Here is a 6,666-nt window from a genome sequence, read left to right as displayed (position 1 = left end):
CAAACTTGATACGACTGCTTTTATTGAGATAGGCCAGGGGTCACCATCCTTGGCGACGTTAAGCCTGGAGGACTTCAACTCCCAGAATTCCCCAGCTAGGGTTTGCTGGCTGGGAAATTCTGGTAGCTGAAGTCCTCCAGGCTTAAAGTCGCCAAGGTTGGAGACCCCTGAGATAGGCTATTACCAGTAGTTCATTTAGTGACTGTTCAAAGTTACAATTTAAACAATTTGAACATTAACACAGAATAAAATAAAAACATCCACAAAATAAAGAAGTACAAACAGGGACTTCCTGGGGTCATGCAATCACCATTTTGTGATCTTCCCAGCTGACCTCCGGCAATGAGGGAATTGGATCCACTTAACAACTGCACTGATTGGCTTAACAACTGGGTCAAAAAGGGTGCAAAAGTGGCTGTCACTCATTTGATCGACCGCCTTGCTTAGCAACAGAAATTCTGGTTCCAGAATTGTGGTTGCGAGTGGAGGACAACCTGCACGCCCGTAGCATATGTAACAGCAGTAATGTTACTTTACAGGTGTTGGGTTTAAAAATTATGGGCAATATGCCAGGCTACATTTATTCAGGGGTGGGCTGCTTGGGGTTCGCAGGGGTTCAGGAGAGCCCCTAGCTAAGATTCTGTGCAGTTTGGAGAACCCCCAAATCCTATTCCTGGATGGCCCCACCCATCTCTCCCCTCACAGAAGTCCCCACGTGGGCTATTTTGGATGCAGGTGCAGGTGCATGCGGAGGTTCGGGGAAGGTGAAAAACAGGCCTCCCGGAAGTTCAGGAAAGCCAGAAATGGGCCCATTTCTGGCTTCCAGAGAGACTCTGGAGCCCGGGGAGGCCCTTTTTGCCCTCCTGCAGGCTTAAGGAAAGCCTATGGAGCCCTAGAAGAGCAAAAATGCCTCCCCTGCCATGGTGCAGGAGGCCAACTAGGCCACGCCCACCATGGCCACATCCACCCAGCAACCAGGCAGAGAACTCTTTGCTAAAAATTTTGAAGCCCGCTCCTGCATTCATTCATGCAACATTTAAGGCAAGGATTAAATATGGCTGCTGATTAAATCACAGTGTGCGTGGTTAAAAATGATGAAGAAAAATGGCTATGTTTAGACAGCTCAGTAAAGCATAAACAGACATTACGAAAAGACAAGTGTGGTGAAACCAGCTGAAGTTACCTTGTAATTTTTCAGCCTCTTTTTTTTTTTAAGTTATTTGAATATTCTCTGACTTATTGCTTGTATTTTGAGTACGACTGGCTGCATTCCAACATAGGGAAAGTAGACAACATTATGGATAACACTGCAGAGTTTCTAGAACAGTTCTCAAATCTTCAAAGAATCATAGAATTGTAAGGAATCTCTGATGTCATCTAGTCTAATGCGATGTGTAGTACCAGATCTGCTAAAGTTTTATGATGGATGACTCTCCAGCTTCATCTAGTATTAACCACTGAAAGAGAACAAACCATTTTCAAAGGCAGTCTATTTATTGGTTGACAGACTTTACCCTCAGGGAATTTCTCCTAATAGCTAGCTTGAGCCCACTTCCTTCTAGTTTCAAATCATTGCTTCTGGTCCTGCCTTCCAGGACAGCCAAGAACAAAACGAATCCCCCTTCCTTGCGTCAATCCTTTAAATATCTGGAGATTGCCTCCTTATCTTCCCTCAATCTTCTGCTCTTCAGGCTGTAACTAGTGGTCCACGTACAACATGGTTCCTGGTCTCCTCACTAATTCGGTGATCTTCCCCTAAATGTATTCTGATTTGTCAATATCCTTTTTAGGGGATGTATCCAAAGCTTTGTGTTCACTTTTTTCCCGTTAAAAGCAACAATAATGCCTTTAACATTTCAGACCATAATATAATCGTTTTTAGTTCTCTAAAACAGGAGTTTTCTGCCTTTTTTAGGCTTGGAACCTATTAGTTAAAATATATATTATACCACAGAAATTTGGATCAAGAGGCCAAGCTCTTGGTGTGTGTGTGTGTGTGTGTGTGTGTGTGTGTGTGTGTGTGTGTGTGTGTGTGTATATATATATATATATATATATATATATATATATATATATATATATATATATATTATATATATATATATTCTTAGTTTTCAGGGTACTTACATGTATGGTATTCAGCTTTGTTCGGGTATTTTCCCACATCATTATAGTTGTGCTTTTAAAGTTGTAGCGATGTTTCGGCAGAATCTCATCTGCCATCATCAGTCTTCTGTATTGACAGAAGTATTGAATACAGAAGCCTGATGATGACAGATGAGATTCTGCCAAAATGTCGCTACAACTTTAAAAGCACAACTATAACGACGTGGGAAAATACCCGAACAAAGCTGAATACCATACATATAGATACCCGCACATCCAGTGCTTCAAAAAATTTAGCAACTGGTTCTCTGCCCAGTTGCTGGGTGGGCATGGCCATGATGGGTGTGACCTAATTGGCCTCCTGTACCACAGCAGGGAGGCCCATTTTTGGCCCAGGAGGGCGAAAATGGGCTCCCTGGCTCTGGAGCAGAGGTGGTATTCAGCAGGTTCTGACCAGTTCTGGAGAACCGGTAGTGGAAATTTTGAGTAGTTTGGAGAACCGGCAAATACCACCTCCAACTGGAGATTTTACAGTATCCTTCCCCTGCCACACCCACCAAGCCACGCCCACAGAACCGGTAGTAAAAAAAATTGAATTCCCCATTTCCAGCCTTCCGGAATTTCTATTTTTTGCTCTCCCTGGGCTCCAGAAGCTTTCTTCAAGCCTCCGGGAGGCCCATTTCCCCACCCCCTCCCCGGGCTCTGGAAGTTCTCCATTTTTTCACCCACCCCAAGCCTCTGTGCAGGCCCTGCACTTACCTGGGATCCAAAATGGGCCACGTGGAGACTCCTGGGAGGGGAGGGGAGGGGCAGGGCCAGCCAGTCATTGCAACTACCGGTTTGGTCAACCAGATGTAAAATTAGCATCCGGTTCACTCGAACCGGTGCAAACCGGTAGCAGTCCATCCCTGGACACATCCTTCCTTAAGCCCTACTGCAACAGCTCTATTATAAGGTGTAGAACAGAGAGAGAAAATGCTAATTTCCAGATAAGTATCAGAGAACTGTGATGCAGACCGAAATGGAGAGCCTGACATTTTTCAAGGGATTTACCCGTTTATTACAGCAAAGAGCTCTCAAGCCTACAACATCATTATTGTTTCAGAATTTAAGCTTCTGGAGCTTCTTGTTACTTTAAACAGGAAGGGGAGATTTTACAAAACCAATTTTTGGATGAGGTTTGAATTCTGCTTTGAGTTGAAGTACCTAAAATTTAGAAAAGCACTAAAATGCTTCCTCTCCCTCCCCCCGAAGCTGGTTTAAAATACATTATTTCTTCACATTTAAAAAAAAATTATTCAAGAGTTAAAATGCAAACTTGCAAAAAACCCAACAAAGAACAGAACAAAACTAAACAGCCCACCCACCCCCCAAAAAAGGAAGTGCATTTTTTTTTAAAAAAGGAAAAATATACATAATTTTATATTATTTTAAATGTATAGAAGTGGACTTCTATATATTAGAATCCAATCCAACATGAATTGGATGTCACAAGACCTTTTAGTTGAGAGGCCTTTTACTTTATTGTGTGTTAATGTATTGCAATAAGGCAACAGTTGCTTTATTCTGTGGACCTAGCTTGGATATAAGGGCATAATTAATTATATACTACAACTACTGCTCCTCCTGCTCCTGTTATTTCTACTAAAAATTGCACACCCCTGCCATGACGGGCCTTGTCTGTTCAAAAGTAAACTCTAGCATACTCATTTTCTAGAAAAACAGGAAGTTGCAGACTTAACGTAAAAAATGTGAGTTTGGCAAGTCCCAACTGCTGTATAAACTCACATAGCAACATTTTAAAATAACAGAGACAAACAATTCAACTTAACAAGTAATTATCTTCACTTGCTGTCAAAAAAAAAACTCTCTTCCTAAGAGTTAACAACCACACAGGTAAGACTTTCTTTCTCCCAGATGATCTGTCCCCAACCTGGGTCTTCAAATTTTCCCATGGAACACCCATCACTCCAAGGTGCATTCGCAGATCAGTCTAATAAAACTATTTTATTTGGCATCATAACACTCATGCTCTTCATTTAAAAACTCAGGGGCTTATGAATGATTTTGCTCAGCGTGGGTCTATATAGCAGTATTGGAAGCCACACCTCCCCCAGAGGAATGAAATATTTTAAGCAATATTTTAAAAAGGCAGAATATTAATTATATTTCCCTAAATGAGAAATGGAGTCATGGCACAAAGGCAACGCCATCACAAAAGAAGAGTCCCTTTAGTACCTCCAACTTTGCTCCCAATGTCCAGGTTACCTTCTGCTGGAGAAAAAAACTCTCCCAGGAATAGTCTAAGTGGAAAAAATTCAGTCCAAAAACAAACTGTAACTAAAAATCCACACAAACCACGCTGCAGTAATTAACTTGACAGGACAGGAGAAGGAATTGCAGACTTGAAAGGCCAGGAAAACACACACAGTTGGGAAGACACCAGGAACTCAGATAAGCCTGGATAATACCAGATAATTCGGGGTTTGCCCCCAACCGTTTGCTGTGCACAACTTCCCTTTTTAAACACTGTGTTCCTAGCTGCAGCTAATGAAGGGAATCAGGACCCTTCCCTTCCCTCGTAGGCCACACAACTCACGTTGCTCCCTTCTCTGTTCTTCCCTGCGTGCCCTAGGATGAAGAGAGGGTGGGCCTGGATCTTCCTCTGAATTCCCTCTCCCTTGCTCTGCCCAGCCGGACTTTGCCCTTTCCCAGGTTCTTCCACAGCCAACGGAGCCACACTCCCGCTCCCTATCAGCTCTCCCCCTCCAAATCAGATTCTGACAGGGATGGAGAAACATGTTTGTTTAGAGGCAGGAAGCAGCCTTAAGTCTTTCTTAATAGGTTCCAGCAGATAGTTTGTGCCCATTAAGAAAGTTTGGGCCAGCCTATTCAGAAACCAGCCCCAGTCTTCCTGCTCCCAAGCAGAAACTGAGGAGGCCATCTTTTAGAAATGCAGATTTGGTAATCCATTCAAGACAGGATTTTTTGAAACAAAGGCAGAACGTAGGATTAGAAGCAGCCCAGAGCAGTCCAAAGCCCCTTCAGTGCACCACCCTCAGAGCAGTCCAAACTTCACCTGGGAGCTCAGATAAACAATAAGCCAGAGATTGACCGGATTAACTCAGACAAGCCCTTAGGATTTGCATTTCCTCTTTTGCCTATAGAGCCAGCTATGACCCCTACATGACACCATATGAATCTGACAGCAGCCAATAGAATATTACAGGACATGTTCTTGCACAGGAACAGGAAGCTCAAATACAAAGCCCAAAGAAGGCATAAAAGCCACGGCTCTCAACTCCATGTGGTCAGCTGCACCACAACCACAAATGCTAGTGGTTTTATTTCATCATTAAACCATCTTTTGAATCCGCCTCCATGTTCCCAGTGTCTTTCTCCCAGCTTGGAACTGAACCAGATGGATATTTCTTCCAACAGCAGACTCTTCATTTTCTGAAGAACCACAGCTGTTGAAAAAAAAACCTGTCTCCTGACACATACCTATATGCACTGTGCACATAGACAACTTCGTGACACCCCCAATGCATCATGTACATCCACACGAAGGGTTAAAACCAGTCAGTATGGCACTACAATCATGCCATGAATCTATACCCTTTTTTTTTTTTTTACATTTGTCACATGCACTTAAAAAATGGGGAAGACTTAAATTGCACAACTGTAATCTCCACCTTGATTTTTTTTTCTCCTCTGGAGACACCAGTCCAGCACATTCTTCCAATTCTCTCGGCCATTTGCTACAGAAATGATTGCATATTGCATTGAGTTCCTTAAGGGTAAACAGTTGCACAAACCTCATTTACATCTGCTGTTGTAGTAAACAGCTCACACAAAGACAGGTGCTCCTTATATAAGTAATCTGAATCCTGGGCTACTACTGCCATCACTCACTCCCGGTTAAGATAGCTGCAAGCATTCAATTGAAGGTCATGTCTCCAGCAGGGTTTCTGAGAACCTCAGAAGTGGTCCTTGCAGTTCCAAGAGCACCTCTGCCATCTGGTGGCCAAATGGACTCATAGCAATGTGGTCTTTTGCTAAGACTTGGCAAGATGTCTCTTCTTTCATTAGACTTGCATTCCTCCTTTTCTTCAAGAGTTCAAGGTGACGTGCATAGCATTCTCACTATTCTTACACCAGCATCCATGTAAAGCAAGGAGGGATGTGGAATTCTGGGAGTTGAAGTCCACCTATTATAAAATCCCCAAGATTGAAAAACACTGCTGTAAAGTATTTATACTTTATACTTTATACCTGTATACTGCATGAGTCAAAAAGAGGGCTGTGAAAATATTTACACAGAGACCCCTCACATTCCGGACATAAAGGGTTTCAATTTCTTCCCTCAAAATGACGCTATAAAGCACTGCACACCGGAACAACTAGACACAAGGACAGTTTTTTCCCAAAAGCCATCACCTGCTAAACAAATAATTCCCTCAACACTGTCCAACTATTCACAAAGTCTGCACTACTATTACTATTAATCTTATCATCACTCCTTATCACCCATCCCTTCCCATTTGTGACTATATGACT

The sequence above is a fragment of the Notechis scutatus genome, chromosome 4, assembly GCF_049901735.1.
Source record: "Notechis scutatus isolate UNSWTSFEM ecotype Mainland chromosome 4, rNotScu1.2, whole genome shotgun sequence".
NCBI classification, from domain to species: Eukaryota; Metazoa; Chordata; class Lepidosauria; order Squamata; family Elapidae; genus Notechis; species Notechis scutatus.
The sequence above is the reverse complement of the archived record's forward strand: the minus strand, read 5'-3'. Positions refer to the sequence as shown.